General features: G+C 28.3%; 2 protein-coding genes and 1 pseudogene across 4 annotated transcripts in view; 1 reads left to right on the forward strand and 2 right to left on the reverse strand.

The window, feature by feature from the left end:
• LOC149058366 (uncharacterized) overlaps positions 1-21,896 on the reverse strand; it is a 476,835-nt gene that overhangs the window by 124,935 nt on the left and 330,004 nt on the right. The gene's annotated exons all lie outside the window — the stretch shown is intronic.
• Positions 1-21,896, forward strand: part of LOC107165554 (protein qui-1) — a 214,897-nt gene that overhangs the window by 103,412 nt on the left and 89,589 nt on the right. The gene's annotated exons all lie outside the window — the stretch shown is intronic.
• On the reverse strand, positions 10,509-12,349 carry LOC149058367 (uncharacterized; annotated as a pseudogene).

Raw genomic sequence — 21,896 nt, forward strand, 5'->3', positions numbered from 1 at the left:
TCGTGTAAGAGAAGTATTTTCAAAAACGTTAGCGTTTTCTGAAATAATGAGGAGACTCGTCTTATATTACAATATATTATTGCATATATACAGCAACGTAATACACTCTAGGCACCTCTATACCAGCTTTCCGCATGATGTGCACCGCGGTTGTTCCTCGTCACGAACTGTTCGCGTACAGGAGACCACATATATATAGAGAAGTCACGGGTAACGAGCTTTGCGTAAGTTCATCGGGGTGGTATATATTATACACTATTCCCATATATCTGCTTAACAATCAGTCAAACACACTTGGCCCGACGAGGCGCATTCATTATACAGGCACCCAATACCTTAATATATGTACAATAAAATAATATATACATAAAATAACAATAATACCTATGCGATTTAGCATAATATGATTAGTAATATTATGCATCGAGTTTGGGCCAAACGTCACATTACGGTAGAAACAATATTATGCATGATATATAAGGGTGGTTCGGAAAAGCTTCGGAATTTGTTTTTCGAAATTCTGTTCCGGAAAATTCCAGATGGCTAGGTTAATATCGATCTGTGCACGATTTTTAAGCCGCCAAAATAGTAGGTAACTAGTATGTTTACCAACGTTGATGAAACAATACAGTCAACATTTTATTGTTAACAATATTTGATCATAATTATAATCGCAAATAGACTTTGAAATAGTCTTCTTTTAAATGCGATCTATGCACTCATCAGTCAAAATTCTATACAATTCAATACTATTGCTATAAAAAACTTCTAATCAATTTTTTATTTGAATATTCAATATGCAATTCATTGGAAATGTTCGGTTAGTTTTTTTTTAGGATGGCATGATATTAATAGATTTTTTTATTTTAATAATGTTGTATTATTGTAAAATAAAATAAATTTTTTTTTCATGTAATTTTGGTAATTATGGAAATAGTTACGCCTTTATACATTTTTTATCGTTATAAAATAAAGTGTAAGATTATTTTTTTTTATTATTATTATTCTATTATCATTATTCGATCATTATTCGATGTGTCAAACTAAAATACTTAATAAAATACCATTATTAAATTTTACTATTTAAAGTTTAAGACCTTATATTTAATTAATTTCACCAACTAACGTATTATTTTAATAGTTGTTATCAATTTTAATACATAAATAAACTTTAAAATATTATATACCTATTATACCTGTTTGCAAAATACTCAAGAGTATTTGTTAAAAATTATTTAATTTTAATTGTTCAACAAAAGAATATCTCAAATTGATGAAAATTATTACAAGCTTAAACTCCGTAAAATTATAACAAGTTTAATCCATTGAAAGTACAATAATATTACAAGTTACAACAGTAATAATAATAATAATAAATAATAATCTTTATTGTACGGTTAAATTAATTTATTTTTGTTAATAAAATGCTAAATGTTAAGATCAGAATGAAAATAATTTTTAAAGATCTTATATTCTGACTTTTTTTTTAAAAGAAATGAACTAATTTGTAATCCCTAATAAATTTAGACATAAATAATAATACCAAAATTTCAGGCTCGGATTAATATCTAGTGATGGTTCTGCCATACAATTAATTATAATTTGAACATTACCAAAATAAATAAGCGTAATGAGATTTTAAAAGGAATGGATGACCTTACTACCTTAGTATTTATCATCAAATCATAACTCATAATTATAATAATCTAATCATTAAACTCTCTAATGTGTGTTATTATTTTTTATTCAAATTAAATAGCAAAAATATCTTAAAATAATAGTATGATACTAACTAGGTATCTATCTAATTAGAACATCATATTATACAAAATTTATAATATCTAATAATGTATAGTAATACATATTATATTTCAATTGATCCATGACGTTTGAAACCCACTCGTTAAATTATTGTATTTTATTTACATATTATAATATTCTTTTATGAGTAAAATATAATTTACAATAATATTTATCATAATAATATACTTTATGTACCTATCCAATATAATATGGACTAACTCTAAATAAATTTTAAATGCTTCAAAAATTATAAATTAAATTTAAATTTTAAAATAATCATTTGTTTTCAATAGATGAATACTTTTAAAATGGATCAGATTTATCAATAATATATTTGAATATTATTATTTTAACGACAAAAAAACGTTTTCACCGCTCGTCAATGTCATTCGTTAAAATTTTAACTATTTTGTTTTTCCTCGACAATACTTTTTCTTATCTGTCTTGTTCTTCTTATTTCTTGCAAATTCCTGACATTTCTTCGAAGTATTAAACTACCACATTTCTTTTGTGGCCATGTACGTATATATGCATAAAAATATTAATGCTGGCGGTGGTGCCCCGAGCTTTATTATAAATCGTTCTATAGTGACACTCGGGCGAACAACAAAGGATCCACCCTTCTGGCTCTTCCTCCCTTTTCTTCAAATCGACCACCAGATAAAAACCCGTTTCATGGCTAATTAAACACAGTCCCGTCATTTTGGTGTGTCCCGGCAGTTGTATGTAAAAGCTGTCTCGTCTTCAAACATATTCTTAAAATATACTTTCGGGCACAAGTGATTTTTTTTTTGCAAAAAACGATAAATTGATTCACTTTAAATAGTCCTTTATCATCGATATCATACGTACACAGTGACGCAGCTAGTGTAGAGCTAAATAGGTGAATTCGAAACTTATGGTCTCATTGCATCTTTACTTTTTCACCGCAACTACGAATTTAACAAGTTTATTTTTTCTTCTTTTTTCCTCACCATGCACACATCATACAAGAGAAATCTATCAACGCTCCACACTGCAGGTTATCTATAATATTATCAACATACGGATTATACTTAAATTCCTAACATTATAGGTATTATATGTCACCTTTTATGTAACACTACTATAAACGCAAATCTAAAGTAGCACCATACAAAAGTAACTAAATTATTTTTTTGATAAGAAACATCAGTTTTTATTTTTTTTTTTTACTTAACTTTTTCCTACTTGCCTATTATAGTTAATATTAAAATAATGTTTCTTCTTAAAAGATGTTTATTTAATTTCAAAAACAAAAAATGTATGCTATATAATCGAGTTAGTATTTTAATTGAAGTTATTCTCTGTTTTTTTCTATGAGATCAATATTATTGCTAAAATCATTACAAATATTAATATAGGAAGATTTTTTAAAAGTAAACAAATTTTCTTAAAAAAAAACGATAAAGTATATTACATTTTCGATTCATAGTTGGTTCACTCTTATTACTTGACGTCAAATTCTTCTTAATTTAATTTTAGGTACCTAAGTATTTTTAAAAATGATCAATATTAGATGATAATTAATAATTATATTTTATACCGGTATTTATTATGCTATACCTAATACAATTTTATTATCATATCAATTAAAAACAATAACCTGATAAAACTAAGAACCAACATATCTATACCTAGTAATAGTGTAATTTTACTAGATTAATAATTTTTACCTATCAACCCCCCCCCTCCACACACACATACACATATAATTTTTTAGTTCATTAAAGTGCAACAGTATATTTGGGTATCTAGCATCACTGCAAATAATCAATTTTAAACTCGTTACATACAGGCCCGTGAAACAAATAATAATTATCCTTAATTCAACTATTCTCAAATTATTGTAATAATATTCTCATTATATTTAAAAAAAAACAAATTTAAATACTGCACGGACTTTTACATATGGCACAAAAATAGTGACTCTGAATAATTATTTGTTGGTCGTTAGGGCTGTGTTTGGAATGGTCATATTTGCATGCAAAAACAACAAAAACCCGCAACACTGTTTTAGAGGTTTTAGAGTTTATCCTCTGTTTTAATGTTATTTTGCCCACGAACATTGTTCTATTTACGTCAGAAATACTAATAACTCAGACAGGAATTAAACCAAACGAATATGTGCTTACATTTGTTTTCACTCCAAAAATTTTGGTCTTAAGATATAAATTCTCGTTCAATTCCAAACTTGCATTAAAGAAGCTTGTCAAAAGACTTTGATTAAATTCGAGTGTTATGCAGGTAGTTACTTTGTTACTTTACACATAAGTATAAATGGAAGATGTATTATTATCATTATTTTAATATGATTCATATTCAAACTACATAAACAATTTATGTTTATATTCATTATATTTAAAATACACATTCAAATTTTAAATGCCCGCTAGAGTAGCTAGTCAACATACTTTGATTAAACTCTAGTGAAATCAAGTTCAAATCGTATGTACTAAACCATAGCATAATTTAAATATAAGCTGAACAATTTATAATTGATTTAATAATGTGATTCATTTTTTTAAATTAGGTGTACCTAAGGGGTGTATATTATTATATTTGTATGGCAGTATTAATTAATAAACTCAATCGTATTAACTAAAGCTTAAAGTAGTTTGACACGATGCTTACGTATAGACATTAAACGGTCAAAAACCCTATCAAGATCATGACGTGATTTTTGTGTTCTTTTTTTATCATTTATTTCACTGTATAAATGCAGCTTTCCTGATGCGTTTCAAGCTACATTACTGAAATTATATTGGCATGTTATTATGTATTCTATTGAATAAATTCCCGGCAAATTGTTGTTACATCAGTACTATGGGAACAACATACCGGTATAATATAATCTGACAACTGATTCAAAATACACGTAATTTGTTTATGCACTCCAAACCAAATCAATCTCGCATGAGCACACGTGTTTAGGAGAGTATGTAATGTGTGTATAAAAAGAGATTTTGAAATATACAGTACAAGCGCATTGTGCATTTGTGCCACGTATAATAATATACGTTTTACAATAATATTATTCGGTCGCGTCTATCAGTATTGTGTGTAGGAAGTATTAGGTATGTACCAATATTCTGGTGATACATTTGTTGAAAACATGAAAAAAATCTTAACAGTAATGACAAATGACTATAATAATATCTTAATATCAAACTCGCCACGTGTCAGTACACGCTAAGGAATCATCGTTGTTACAAATATAAATATAAATTTATATTTATAAAGACTAAACCCAGATCAGACTTGATTATTTATCACTCGACATATCAGAAAATTATTATTCAACGAGCAACAATATTTTATATACACCACGGTACACAGCATTGTATTATAGTTCAAAAAGTTCAAAAGACTCTGAAAATACTCTAAAAGCTCTCTCCCTCCATATCTCTAATATTCTTCCTATTTATATCACTATTTTTATCATCGTCAATGTATTATAGCTATTGTCAACATTCATTTGCACCATTTGTTAATTTTGTGGTCGGAAGAAAAAACTCAGTTTAATACACCGTTGTAAAATAAAGATCGATACGCGTAGCCCGTCGCTGCATATAATAGTATTTTACGATTCAATAACATCGTTTGTGAACACACCCATGCGCGCCTCGTGACAAATAGTTTTAGCGGAGAAATTCAAGACGTCCCGTTTACTGCACACTAGCATCGTACTTATAATTCTATCTAATATTATTCTTATCGTCATTATAATTATTGTTGTTCACTAATACCATTGATTAAAGAATAGTCCATTCTATAATCAATGCTAATACTAATATTTATCTTGAGCATCGGGAACTATGATATTTTGTAGGGGGATAACAGTTGGTTGAGGAATACGTTGTATGTGGGGCGATAATTCGGCACTAAATACCCGTGTTGGTTATCCATCCGGAGACTCGCGACGCCAAACACCAATCCAGACTAGGCACCAATGTTATAATATTATGTATGATTCGCATGTTATTATGCGTGCCATAATAATATACTAGTGTCCAATATGCATGACCAGATTTCATAAATATAATAATGATGATGATAATTGATAATGATAAAATTAAAATGTATAATATATTAATATGTACCCCCTACTCTACGAGTAATTGTAACGGTTTTAATCGTGAGTACTTCGTTTAGGTGTTAATGCGTTATTTATAAAATAATAATGAAATGTGCACATGTATACGGAATACCAATTTTTACGTCGTTAACCTGTCATAATCTATCTATAGATACGCTTGTCGAAATAAGGCGATTTGTCTGCAACGAGGGTGGAAGCATAATATTATTATCTGTATTGGAAAAATCGCGTGTTGGTGGTAACGATCATATACATATAATATATATAAATTGTGCGGAACAAGAGTGGAAAAACCATTGACAACGGCCGGCTAGAAAAAAAATAATAACAACAACAAATAATAAAAAATAGTGGTCCAGAAAATAAGATCGAAAACGCTTATACTTGGGACGAAAAAACAGATTGGAAATGTATCGGATGTGGCAGTAATCGATAACAGCCTGCCGTCACAGTATATATATTTTATTAAATTATCATATTATATATATGGAGAGAGATAGAGACTAAGTTGTAACATTATTACAGTCTTCGTCGTGGTCGTCTGTTGAACGAGCGAGCAGGGTTAGTGTTTTGCAGGCGCGTCGCGCGTCATCCGTCGTAAATACAAATATTATTATAAAACATCGGATCATCGTCTTTCAAAAATGATATCAGCCGTTTTTCGGGACAAAACAGATTGGAATTTATTTTTCGATTAGATAAATATTCTTCGCCAAGTCCAACAACCATACAATCTTTGATACGATATAATATTCAAAATGTAATCTACAATGTTCGTTAATTTAATTGTATATTTTATGATAATATATTCAAAAATTTTATTCAGTTTGGTTTTGAGTGAGAAAAAACACGAAATTTTCACAAAACATAGTATTATTATAGTTTTAGCCACAGAAAATTCCAATTATTTGAAAATAATTTGAATTGTAAATACACTTTCTTAATATTCAAACTGCCACGAGATTGTTAATATAAATAAGTCTACCTACCCAGGATGTTCGCTTGGATTTTCCTTTCTCTATTTTTTATTAGTACGTCTTTATCTTGCTAGAAATTCAAAAACTAAAATATAAATAATTATGCTGTGTACGAAATATAATATGCTAAAAATCACAAGTCACTCATGGGTATCCATGTATTTGAATAACAGTAATACACTACATATAGAAATCTTTTATCATATTATATTTCAAGATCGTCATTAGTGATACATTTATATATTTATTATTTTTAGAGTCAAAATTGTAAATAATTGAATTTAAGTGGAAAAACTCAAAATGTAATTCAACATGCTCAAAACTTAAGAATAGGAATTTTTTGGCGTGGCATCAGATTATTCAGATAATTTGTTACCTATAATTCTATCATTATTATTCAGATAGGTACTCAACATTTATTTTTACAGATATTTTAACACTAAAAGCAGTAAAAAAATCTTCCAAAACAGTAGGTACGTTGGAACTGAAAATTACTCACAATTTATGAAACCAAAACCCTTTAAAAATATTGGAATTGGAACTTTAGTAATGCTTTTCTTGAAATATTTTATTAGCCAGTATTTTTAAAATTGTTGCTAATCGCATTTTTTTGTTCAAAAATGGATTAGTTTTTTTTTTTTATAAGTAAGTATCAATATATACAATTACATTTTTGAACTAGAAGTTTTAATAGTAATAACTTGATATACAAACAAACAAATAATACTATCAAAGTGTGGAATCTTTTGTCCCATCTAAATTTTAAATACTTATGACTAAATTATTATACATTATACAGTATACACATTAAACATTTAATTTTTTTATTACATCGAAATACTCTGAAAAATATTTTGCTTAGCAATATAATGTGAAAAACGATTATTTTCAAAAATATAAGACATATCAAACCCATACTATACGACCATAGTTGTAGATATTATTATTATCAATGAACAATTAGTAACTTTACATTGTATACTGCAATATCATCCATCGCAGGTGAAGAGTCAACCACTTGTAAAATCAGTAAACATATTATTTATTAAATTAAATTGTTGTATACTTTAATTATGTAAATATTTTAAACTAGATCATTAATTCGACGCGAATAGTTATTTTTACACCAACTGTCAATCAACAACGAAAGGTAATTACAGTTATATAATATTATTATTATCGATGTATATAATACTGCACTTTCGAAATATTATAAACAATTAACTCACACGTCGTGAACATTACGTGAAAGAGACCCAACGTCTAAAATATTTCAAACACTTTTGAACACATTGCCTACACCACATGAAGCATATACTTGGGGTGTTGTTTAGTTTGAAAACATAACACACCTCGTGTTTGGTATAAAAGAGGTTTCAACGAATTGTTCTAGTAGTTCGTGGTTACTTTACTCGTAAGGTAATTTATTGCTACCTTGAATTCGTTCCGCCGTTGTTTTGTTTTTATTTTTTTTTCTCCAGACTTGTGTAGAAAATCGTTTATCACTGTCAGACAGTATAAAAAGTCCAAAAAATTTTTTAAATCGTGCTTTAAGCTCGAAAAATGATCCCAGAAAACTACGCTTTCCCCGCGTTATATATACAAGGTACACTAAATATCACTCGTTTTCTTGAGTTACAGTTTTTTCTTGCTATTCACGTTGTACTTATTTTCAATACTTTTACTATTTGTTTAATACATAACACTTGATTCAACTTGAACTATGATTCAATAAAATAATATTTTATATTATATATTTTTATTAAAATCCCCATTGGGTTTTATGATATTTAATTCTATAAAATATATAAAACGTCATATTATACCACAATAATATAAAGTTGGTAGGGACACTATAGGAACATAATATTATCATGCGATATTCAAATACTGAAATATAAAATCAATATATTAGTTATTTATAAGTATGTGTGAGTTATTGATTTAAATTAATTAACCATATATGCATACTTAAGCAATAAGCATTTTATCAACAAAAACACAATTATGCATCCCTAGGGATATACCTACATGAATTTTAAAATTAATGTTACGAAATATTTAATTCTAGTCATGTGAATATTCTGTGGGAATAGCATTCAACGATAACACAGAGCACATAGTGTTTTATTTTTATTAAATTAGTTTAAAATGTATTTAATATTCAAATAATTCAAATATTATAAAAAAAAAAAAACACCAAATAAAATTTGAAACATATTTACCCCCCCCCCCCCCAAAAAAAAAAAAAAAAAAAACCATTACATTTTTAACGTAATATATTGCATCACAATCATTTTATTCTAATGTAAATTTGAATATTATACAATTCAATATTCATACTTTCGACATTACTAGGCCTACTCTCTTATTTTCTTTCTTGAAAAAAAAAATACCTCGTATTATACCTATACGCTAATGTTACAGTTTACACTTAATCATGTTACAGTCTAACTTGTATTATCTTTCTCTTAAAATACAATTAACCAGAAATACACGAAGAAATTTGAATAAAATGTAGCAATGTAGGTAATAACAATTTATTTTCACTTATAAGTTATAAGTGAAATGGTTGGTTATAAGTTATAACCAACCATCAACATTCAATAAGTATCTACGTCAAATTTAATTTTAAATAACTGTATTCTTCAGAGCTGAATGTTGAATAACTTTACATTAATTTTCTCGATGTAAGTGATATAATATAATATGCTATTCTGCGCTCTGAATTAGGTTTAAATTGCCAATTACTAATGTGTTTTTTTCTTGTATTGTATTTATGAATAGAAATTATATATTAACTAGCTGTCCCGGCACGGCGTTGCCCGCGTATTAGTTTGTTTTTAGGCATTTTCGTAGGCCGTGTATAGTGTTATTACTTATTAGTTATTATGCACCTATGAGAAAATATTTATTTTTTTTATTTGTAGTTTATTACTGGTTTTGGAGATCATAGCGTATAGTAAACTATTGAGAATGTCAAATTAATATTCATATAATGTCACTGATAATAATTAATAACCCTCGGGATTAAGGATAGAACATAGTCTGCAATGAATGAGTAAATTACAAAGTTCTTTATTGATAACATAAACAAATATATTTTTATAAATGATATACATTTTAAACTATTTTAGATTCTGAACGAAGTGATGAATGTATTGATTTTACAATGATGTGTGTGTTTTTTTTTTATTGTAAGTGTGTGGGAATGTCGTATACTGGTATATGACTGAGAGATGAATGGAGCACTGTGAAAGATGATGGCCCATAAAAATAACAAAACGAAAATATTTTTTTGAATTCATTGTATTTTTTATATCTTAACTAATAAATTTAAAGTTACATCTCTATCATAAATTATATGAATTAAAAAAAAATATTGTCAGTCTCTTAGTGCGATGGAGTGTACGATATTTTTAGTAAATCCATCTTTAGCCAACACAAACAAACTGGATGGTTTACCCACGCGAGAACATGCCACGTATAATTGTCCGTGTGAAAAACACGGTGTGCCCCGATCTAAGCCACAAACAATCATCGTTTGGCCTTGAGACTAATTGATTGTCATTGCGAATGCCAATCTGATTGGAAATTGAACCCGTTTGAATTCAATTGGGACATCTGTAGTGATAATAGGGATTCGTGGTAGTAATACATAAACTATTCAGATTACCACATGGCTCATGAATCATGTTTGTCGTAACAATATCAAACAGTAATGTATCAGTAGTCATATCTGGAATTTCAGCAGAAATTATACTATCGATTCCTTCAGGACGTATTTTGTCGATTAACCAAACCAAAATATGTGCATGAGGTAATCCTCGTTTTTGCCAGTCAACTGAATACATCCAGCAACGTGTGGGACCGAATACATGTAATTTTGTAATGAAACTCATTAAAGACTTTAATATTTTTGTTTGAACACACGTGCTGTAATGTCATGACGATGTATTGCATTTTGTCCTGGCAATAACAAAGATGTTAACTCCAGCCATTTTGGATTACACGTGAACGTGATAAATAAACATGGTCGGCCGTATTCGCGCACGTAAGTTAGAGCATCCTGGCTGTATTCTTGCATATGACGTGGACTGCCTATGTACGATAATGGTAGAATGACAGAGTTACCAATTTCGGTGGTGTCGGCGTTGCACAGAATAGCGTCTCGCAAGTGAATGTATTCCTCCGCACGCAGCTTTTGTTGGTTATATCGTAAACATAGTAGTCGTTCGCTCTCTATCTTCACGTACATGTCGACCATGAATTGTTGGCAATGCTCGCGGCACCGTAGAATGACGTTGTCCTGACCGCGTCTAATCATCATACGATACGCATAATAAGCTTTCGAGCTAACGTTCTTGTTTGTTTCGTCTCCTGTAATAATATATTCATAAATATTAATTCAAATTAAGTAATGATGTTCACAATGAATAAAGTACCTGTTACGGAATCCCGTTGTTTAATATTTATGCAATATCCGTCTTGTCCCTTCCAGAACATTAGCGGATATTGGAGAGCGTCGTATGAACAGTGTGTATCAGCAATGAACTCAATATTATTATTTCTTCTTCGAATCACGATTTCTCGTGTAGCTGTACGGTCGCCAACCATGATTCAGCAACGTCGTCAACTACAGGTGAATTGAATCTACGAATGTGCTCTCCAGCTGCTGTTTTATCAGGATTGATGACAATTGCGTGATTGTCACTTTGTAATTTGTGCATGTGTGATTTGAATAATTTCAACAATTCATTGTGCTCATTCAATAAAGCGTCCAGATCACCGACGATGCGTCTGGCAAAAAGTGAATTAAGGTTATTGTAACTACAATGTGCATCAACGCGATTGGCAAGTGCGCTTTCGGAGTCCTCACCACTCATAAAGTAAATTTATAAAAATGTATGTGGTTCGTTTGGCATTGGTAGCAATGAGTCCACTCTATGATAAACTTGGCCTTTGATTTTGAATGTTGAATTAAATTTTTGACCATTTGCAGCATTATTTTTAACTATTTCTGTTGCTCCGAACGATGTCATTTGGAAACATGAATTGAATGTTTGAATTGACTTCAGGAACAGGTTAGAATCTGGATCCGTACCGATAAATAAACCGTTCAATGGTTCAGGTGGTGTTTCAATTTCCGGTAGTTAAACTTTTTCTAACGCGCAACACATACCGGTTGGCTCATTTTTGAACTTCAGCGCATTACAATACAGAGGTGTCCATAGCACCAATCTCTGCGTGTGTCAACTACGAATTGACGCGCTTCTAATCGTCTTATTTGATTTTGTTCATCTTGTGCCTCACGCAATCGCACCATGTTCACACGTACATTTTCATTGTTCGGTTGAATTTGTACGTCTCTTCTTTGTACTCTTCTATCTCGCATGCTTGTATTTTTGGTCGTTCGACGGGCCAAATCAAAGCCGTTGCGTCTTGCTGGCATTGTACAAAATACATAAAAAATCGATACAATTAAAGTTCATATTAAACTAAATTAATTAATTTATGTTTATATCTATGGAAATACGTCAGACAACAGCGGCTGATCGGTAAATGTGGCCATTGATTAAATATATGAAACAGCGATTAAATATAAAAAATAAAAAAAAAAACAATAATAATAATAATAATTTAATATGTATGGTAACCAAAGGCAACTCTATAAAAAAAAAATTGTCGTAAGTTAAAAAAATCCCTGTATGAGCCACCCTTTAAAATAAAAATAGGGGTGTAAAAAATAGTTTACATAACTCTCTGAGACCTACTTAATATACACAACAAATTTCATGAAAATCGGTCCAGCCGTTTCGAAGGAGTTTGGTAACAAACATTGTGACACGAGATTTTTATATATTATTAGATTTACGTTAGTATATTATCATTGAGCTTTAATATTTGTATGACAGAGAAATTAATTTAAAAAAAAAAGCGGGAAAGTAGATATCACTATGCTGTACAGTAGGTTACAAGTGGATACTGTAATGGATGAAATTAAATTTGAATCCAATGATATTATATCATTATTTTATACGAAAAACGATTTTGAGCGGAGACGGTTTATCTGTCTAGGATAAATTGTAGATTATTATTACTTATTATTAATACTTATTAAAATATTTAATTTTCCGATGGACATTTTTTTTTTTTTGATAAAGGTAGAAAAATGAATCAGGAACCTTGAATTAAATTTTCAAATCTTAGATTTAAAAAGAAAAATGTTTATGAATTTTATCTAAGATAATTTGAACATGGCCGTAATTTTTACTTATTTAGTCAAAATTTGAACTTTAAATGCTTATAAAAAAAATCGTGCTTATGTATTTTTAATATTCAACTGCTATTGAAACAATATGTTGGAAGCCTTATATTACATTTTGAAGCTTTTTGACCCAACCGATACAATTTTATTGACATTAATAGAAAAAAAAACTAAAAAAGGTAAAAAATTAAAATGTAAGTAAACAGCTTAAAACTAATCAAAATATTTTGAAAACTTCATCAAATATAGAAAATACCTATATGTATAAGCATTCAGTGAAAATTTCAAGTATTTGCGGTCATTGGTTTTAGAGTGACACCAAAATAAAAAAAAATCGCTAAATGAGAAATCTAGTGAAAATCCAATGTTGTAAAAATTTAAATTTCAAACGCTCATAAAAACTTAATTTGACTTTCTGATGGATATTTATTTTATGATAAAGATTTTCAAACTTGTAAGAAATCTTGTATTAAAATTTTAAATCTTAAATTTGAAAAGAAAATTTTTTAAGGATTTCTAGCTTAAAATAATTTGCGAATTTTCGTGATTTTTACGTATTTTCTGATCGAACGAGGTACTGGAGTCGAAAATCAAAGAACTTTTACTGCCCCAAAACATGATGACAGACAAAAAAACAAAACACACATCATCGTGAAATCAATACATTCCGTGCTCTGCTCAGAATCTAACAGATATATAAAATTTTGATTATAACAATAATAATATAGATATATCAAGTCAAAATATTCAGTCTATAAACTCTAGAAATAATACTATACGTATCTATATGATATTTAAAAAAAAAGAAAAAAAGAATAATATTATACCAATATTAAAATGTAATAATTATCTAGCTAAAAAATATTTGTTCATCGTACTAATCTTCAAATTTGTAATCACCCAACGTATACAGTCTGTAGAATTTTATTATTTTTCCAAGTGGCAGAAGTTGATCAATCAAAAAAACGCTGGTCAATCAATACCAATTTAATCAGTATGATTTCAAAACTGTTTACTACTAAATTCTTTGAAAGTTAAAAACAAGTATTGAAAGAGGATTACTTTCGGCATGATTTTCGGTACATGTTACCGGTTTATGTTTTATAATTCATTCATTTTTTCATTACTAGATTTCATTACTACATTCCGATAGGCTTTCTGTTAGATCTTTAGAAAATTATTTTGCCATCATACAATTTTCTCAAATTCAATACATAAATGGATAATTTTCTACTCAGGTAATAATGTAATATAATACAAAGCAAAAGGAAAAGCAACGAAGAAAGTCGACTTATATTTTTGTTCATTAACAAAAATAGCATGAATTTTATAAAAGTTAACAAAATTATTTCATTCCTCCTGATAATAAAGTATAAGCTATAGGTATACAAACAATTATAATCAAAACTGTTTTTTTTCTTCCTATTCTATGTAAATATTTATAAGTATATAATTGTATAAAACTCAAAGCTAATGGCCTATGCTGCCGAAGCTGTAACGTTCAATAAAAAAAAAAAAAAAAAAAAAAATTATAAACAATCATAAAAATATTTAATGTACATTATACATACATTTTAACTTATAATTTAAATCTTTTCTCTCTATATATACGTATATAAATGGATTTATGTTGTCTATTTGTTCTTAATACATTCCTAAACGGCTGGACCGATTGCGACGAAATTTGATACGGAGATATGTATGGACATGATAGAATCAACCCCGGAAGATGCACAAACAGAAATTTTGAAATTTACGATGGACATTTGTGTTTATTTATAAGTTGCTATTAGTGCGAAAGAAATAATTAATAACGTCATTTCTTAAACCTTCCAAAAAGATATCGCTCTGTAGTTCTACGCCTCGAGCACAAAATAAAATGGTAATACAAGCTTCAGCAACAATCGAGCAAAGATATGCAAGATTGGAAACAGCCAGAAAACGTCAAGCTCGATTCCGTTAATCTAAAACAACTGAGCAACGAGATGCAAGATTGGAAACCGATATGAAATACGAAACAAATATGCGTGTGCATCTACAAAATGATGCGTCAGAGCCGATGGTTTCGCAAAACAATTGCTAAGAATGCGGAATGGAAAATTATAGCTTACGATGAATCAACACAATTCATCATATTCCCAACAAATTTCTGTAAAATAACAACAACGACCAATGAGATAATTGACGTATTCATTTTTCCAAATCTACCACAAAAATCATCAATGGCTCAGTACACAGGTTATATTGGCAGCCAAAAACTATGATGTAAATATAATCATTATCACCATTCAAAACAAAATTCTAGGTGATGTCACGACAACGTACCAATCCATCGATACCGTAATGAATAAAGACGAAGTTGTCAAATATCCAACTGAATTTTTACATTCACTTGACCTGCTAAATATTACACCGCACGTTCTAAAATCGAAATTTGACGTGTCGATCATTCTTCTAAGAAATCAATCAACCACGCCTCTGTAATAGTAGCAGGCTTTCAGTGAAAAAGTTGAACAACATTATGAAAGCTACAATTTTAAATGGAAAGTTTAAAGGTGAAGATGTACTGTTACCACACATCTTAATGATTCCAACAGATAACCTAACCTTTCGAATTCAAACGTTTGCAGAGTCCAGTGCGACTCGCCCTTGCAATGACTATCAACAAAGTTCAAGGACAATCGCTACAAGTGTGAGGAATGAATTTGGAAAATCCATGTTTCTCACATAGACAGCTGTATGTGTCATGTGGGATATTCACGTGACGGAAAACCTTCGGATTTATTTATGTACGCACCAGAAATAAGAAGAAAAAATATATTTTATTGTGTATCCAAAGGCCATTTAATAAATATCATTCAATTGAATATTTGGATAGTCAGACTTTTCTCGATAAAACGATTAAATATTCATAATGATATACTAAATTGAATATCGTTGTAAAATCATTTCTTAATATATTTTAATCGTTATCTATCATATAAATTTGAAAATAAAAACCTTTGAGGCATATGTTCTCGGAAACTACTGAACCGATCGTTATGATTTTTTTTTTTTAATTGAAGAGCTCATTGCGGAGAAGGTTTATGGCATTGATCGATTCTCTAACTTAATAAACAAAGGAGTTATAAATTATTGTAAATAATGGTCTGTTACGTAGACTTGGCAACATGGCAAGCATTCTGGGTTTCCACAATCACTATAATTCGATCCTCCCTGATCACCCAGCGTGTTAGACGGCCGACGCTTATGCTTATGATGTTCGGGTTTCATTTTTATTTTTTTTTAACTTATTAAATTCATCAGGTCTCCCCCACACAAACGTGATTTAAAAATTGGTGCGCCTATTATTCTCATGCAAAATTTAAATGCTCCCAAATTGTGCAATGGAACGAGATTAAAAATATTATCTTTGAAAAAATCTTATTGAAGCTGAAATTCTTACCGGCTCAGCGAGTGGTCAAATTGTATATATCCCAATATGGGCGCCCATAGGTAAAATTTTAAGGAGGGTCAAAATAAAAAAAAGATTTAATGTAATTTTCAGTTTTCATATATGAATGTAAATATTCATGTTATATTTGTATTGACATATACATATATATATATATATAGGTACAGTCAATTCATATTATTTTTTGTCCATGGAGGGGGGGGGGGACAAGTGCCCTATCTTGCACCTTTTATGTCGCCTGCTACCGTGTAAGCTCAGAAAAAAACTTATACATATATGCCCCTGGTGAAAATACTGATAATATATTTTACAAAGAAATATTGGTTTATCGGTAGTTATGTAGCATTTTTCAAAAATAATAAAAATTACTTTTCAAAGAACGTAGTTTTTTTTAAGTTTAGTATAAAACGCGAGGTATGAGTTTTATTAGTTGTCGGCCTATTTCAATTTAGATATTAAGTTGTATTCACCACTTTCTTTCGTCTTATTTTTTATTTTAATGAACTTGCGTTAGCTAAATTTTTATATGAATCAGACAGAGAGAGAGTTGTCATCTGCACATGCGATTAGAATTATCAAAATGAAAAATTCGACAAAAGAAAGTGGCTATCACTTACAGTATAAATCACTATTTTTTCCACGTACTACGTCAGGTAATTAAGCTATCTATTTATTTATAATACCTATGTATAAAAATATACTGTTAGCATAATCAAGGATTTTGTATTGAATGATTATATTAATCCACCATTAGTAGAATTAAGTTAAAACGACAAACTTGGTATAACATTAATACTTTAGAGTTCATCATACACTTACGTACAAACAGCAAGGTCTGCGATCTACCGCAGATAGATTGCGTACCTGATAATATTATACTTTTGCGAATCAGAATTTGTATTCCAGGTAACGGAAAAGTTAAGATAAGTTTTGAACACCATACGCCGATTATTAAATAGCGAATTGAACAAAGTTTGAGTCATATAGATTTAGTACATTTAACGGGCAACGAAGTGCACGTGATCAGCTTGTCTATCTATATGTATACAAACATACTACTAGCATAATTACAAGAAACGAATTTAATACACAGTTTGAGCCATAAAAGAAGAGGATTTTTAACGGGCTACGAAATGCATGGGTTCAGCAAGTTATAATATAAAACTATAATAAATTAAAAGCAACATTAGATACATTCCAACCTATAACAAATTTTATATAATTATGTTGTATACTTATATCTGTGTAAATGTTAAATTTCATATATAATTAAAATATGCAGTTAAAGTAACAGCTTCAAACTTTAAACAAAATTATTTAAACACTGAACTCAAGAATTATACGATATGTTTCAAGTAATTTTGGTATAAAAAGATTATGATAGCTCGTTAAGTAAAAAATAATTTCAATAACTATACATTGCTAGTATTAATATAACTTAATCTTAAGCTTCAACATATTGAATTCAGATAACTTTTCTATGTTTGTTGGAACCTATTTGTCTTTAATAAATTTAAGCAGCTTAAAAATGTAATGAAAAAGTATAAAACGTAGTCCATGGAATAAAAATAATTATTGTTTATCTGTTGAATAAGCAATAATAACTAAAAAGACATAATCAAATTATATTATCATAGTTTTCTGAGGTTAATTTCCAACTCAATTTTCTCAAACTTACTGCTGAAGTCATTTCTCGGTATAATAAGATTTTAGTACACTATTTTTTAAAATTTTGAGCTCTATAAAAAATAAATTTGTTGGTTTTTCTGTGATAGTATTTTTTTTTTTTTTATAACATATTTTTTATTAGAGTTTAAGTAGCTCTTTACAGTAAAGATCTTTACAACACTTCTACGAATATAGATTAAAAATATTTGGACAACTATTGGGCAAAAATTGTATTTGAAACATTTCATAATCTTACGAATTTTTTTTTAGATATTAACGCTAAGTATTTAATTCAGAAAACAAATTAACGTAAACATTATGCAAGCATGGATATGTTTAGAGTAAGAATTCAGAACTACTTGTAAATTTTCTGTTTTCTTTGTATAAACACCCTGACATTACACATTTATAAATTGATTTCCCTCGAACATGTTATAAAATTAAATAGCTTGAGGAATTGTTTCAAGATAAATAATTATTCCAATTGTCCTAATCAGCTATCGAGTGACCTTTAATGTCTAAAACAATATGTTAAAAAATATTATAAAGCACTCCAGTAACTTGTGCCACATTTGAAAATTAAAGAATTATATTTTGAAGAACGTTAAAATTTAAAATAGTTATTAAATAAATAGCCAGTTATGGTATTATTTCTGTTAAAACAATTGTAAATTAAAGTATAATACATGACTAGTTGCTCCTAGTAAGTAATAATCAATAGTTGTTTACTCTATTATAATATTTTAATCATTAACGCTATTGATGTAGGTACTTTTTTGAATTTTAAAATGTATAATCTTAAAAGTGCAATATCAGGATTAATTTTGCTGTGTCTGGATTTTCATGCTAGAGTATCTGCAGATAGCCTTTTAGACAATTTTGAATTCGTTTAATTTCATTGTTGAGCGTCCTGAAGCGTTTTTTTTTTTTATATGTACATAAGCATAATATTTTGTAATCAACCGTTATTCATTTTTTCAACTACCTACTTCCATATTTTTAATTCACAGCTAAAAGTTAATTTACATTAATTCCAGTTCGATAAAATCTTATAGTTTGACTCAATTTATTTCTTGTTTAAAAAATCGCGTTTTTGAAAGTGTATTTATGAGTCTTATTATTTGCCTTAATATTTTTAAGTTCCAGAAAAAATTGATAAAGAAGTGGGAGTGTTTTAAATAAATATTAATTATAACTTAGTCATATACATACACTATACTTACACTGTTCTGAAAATAATACGGAAATACGTCATATTTGTTTTTAAAGTACTTATTAAGTTTTATAAGTTATGTGAACTTATTACTAGAATACTAAAGCTTCCTCATAAATTACAGTTTATGTCGACATAACCAAGATCTTTCCATTCAGCGACCTCACTTCTGAGAGTCACAGTTATAAATATTCATTATTTCGATAAGTTTTCCACAGAGATTGTGTCCTGAAAAATATGTTCAAAAACATTATTACTTAATAAGTGTTCAAATATTAAGTAAATGTTACACTGACACTGGTCAATGATAAAATAATTTTCATCTTGTGAAATACTAATGCAGTAGGTAGTTTATACATCGTTAACTATGCCCCAGTGCATTATTGTGACTTGGTGCCGAACTATTGGTAATGGTGCGTAAACAAAAAAATTGAAAAGAATGCAATGAAAACTCAGTATTGAATAAACTCTTAAAAGCACAGTGTACAACTCCATTACCTGTAAAGCGGGATTTACAATATTTACTCATAAATATTATATCATAAAATATATGGGTAGATAAATACATTATTATGCTATTATTTAAGCACCAAAAACTATATGATTATTTACTGTAATACTGTATATAAATGTATGGATAACATTAAAACTAAAAGCAACTAAAGGTACCCAGTGTTGAACGATTTCATAAATTTGTTTAATTAAAAGTTTAACCACATTATGTTTATTTCGTATAAATTATTATACTCCTGAAATTTTGAGAAATTAAGAAAAAAAAATGATCTTGATAACACACGTATTGGATCTAATTCATAGATGCCTAAATACGTAACTGAATAATTCATGTTTAGTACGTTAGCCGATTCGAATTTTTTTAGTTTGATTAAAAAATAAAAGTAAAAATCAATCAATCAATCAAAACTTCATAAAAATCAATATTTCATAAAATTAATATAGAAACATAATTTTACGATTTGGTAGATAAATATAAACACATTTCAACATTTACATTTGACAAAAATAAAACCATTCCTTTTTGGAAAATATCAAATAACACTTGATATAAAAATGCTCATAATATTTATATTATCAAAAAGAGGTGTTCAATTTTTTATCCATAATTTAAGAAATTCAAAAGCTATATATCATAACATATTTTTATGATGACGCAATAAATAATTTCAATAGACAGGAATGTATTTATTTATTCGTATCACTGCAAAAGTTGGGTATTAATATTTTAATTTCCTATTTTATTTATAAATCATAATATTTTATTTATTATTAACTATAATATAATAAAACGATGTATGCCAGTTTTGAAACAACGTAATAATATCATAACTATAAAAAAAAAGAGAAAAATATGTGAAGCGAATGGAAATGTTACATAACGGATATTCTAGAAATAAACAATTGATGAAATTGTGAAAATAAGGCATTTATAAAGTATAGGAGATTCACAGCAGGAACTCATTCAATAAACATGAAAATGATTCATTTCATTTTAAGCGTGAGATAAATACAAATTTAAATGCAAATGATGATTAATAAAATTGTTACCCACTTTTTATCGGCAGGTGTCTAACACTGTGATTTTTATAGTTTTTTTTTTTATCAATATTATTAAATAAAAATTATAAGAATTCATGCATAACGAATACATCGAATAATAACATATACTTCCAACGACTATGTAGGAACCAAGTACAAAAAAAATCGCCAATATAATAGTATGCTAGGTAGATTGTTATTGTTTAATAGTTTATAATTAATTAGTCTTTTAATTTGTTTGATTATTGCTTTTAAGGTCAATATAATATGATAAACCGATATAGATTTTTGGTGTCCACTATTATATATTATATTATATACATATATTTATTCAATTCCTATGTCATACATTTCATTAATTATTATACCACATATACATGTAGTAAGATTAGGTATTTGTTTTTATTTTTTCTAAATTCAAAATTGCTGTGTTTTTTTATTCAGAATATTCAATATTTAATCTAGTGGTAATTCAGTTATTGCCATTTACACTATTACGTTTAATCAATAAATTATTGTTCAAGTTATGTAGGATAATGATACGTCACAAATTATAAGAATGCAATAAACAAGTTGTAACCTAAAGTTTAATAGCCTAGGTAATTTATGAAGGTCAGTAAAATGCCACGTTTAAAATAGAACTTAATTTTTATTCTAAGTGAAAATATCTTAATTCTCTTACATAATCATTTTTTGTCGTTGTTCATATTAATACTGTATGTCAACGAAATTAAAAGAATAGAAAATACACTTTATTAATTCAAATTAACGATTTATTATTTTAAAATATTTTTTACATATCTTGGCATATTCTTTTTTCCAATATGAAAACATTAATACTT

This window comes from Diuraphis noxia, unplaced genomic scaffold, assembly GCF_037042655.1.
Source record: "Diuraphis noxia isolate RWA-SAM2 unplaced genomic scaffold, SU_Dnox_SAM2 contig0002, whole genome shotgun sequence".
Lineage (NCBI taxonomy): Eukaryota > Metazoa > Arthropoda > Insecta > Hemiptera > Aphididae > Diuraphis > Diuraphis noxia.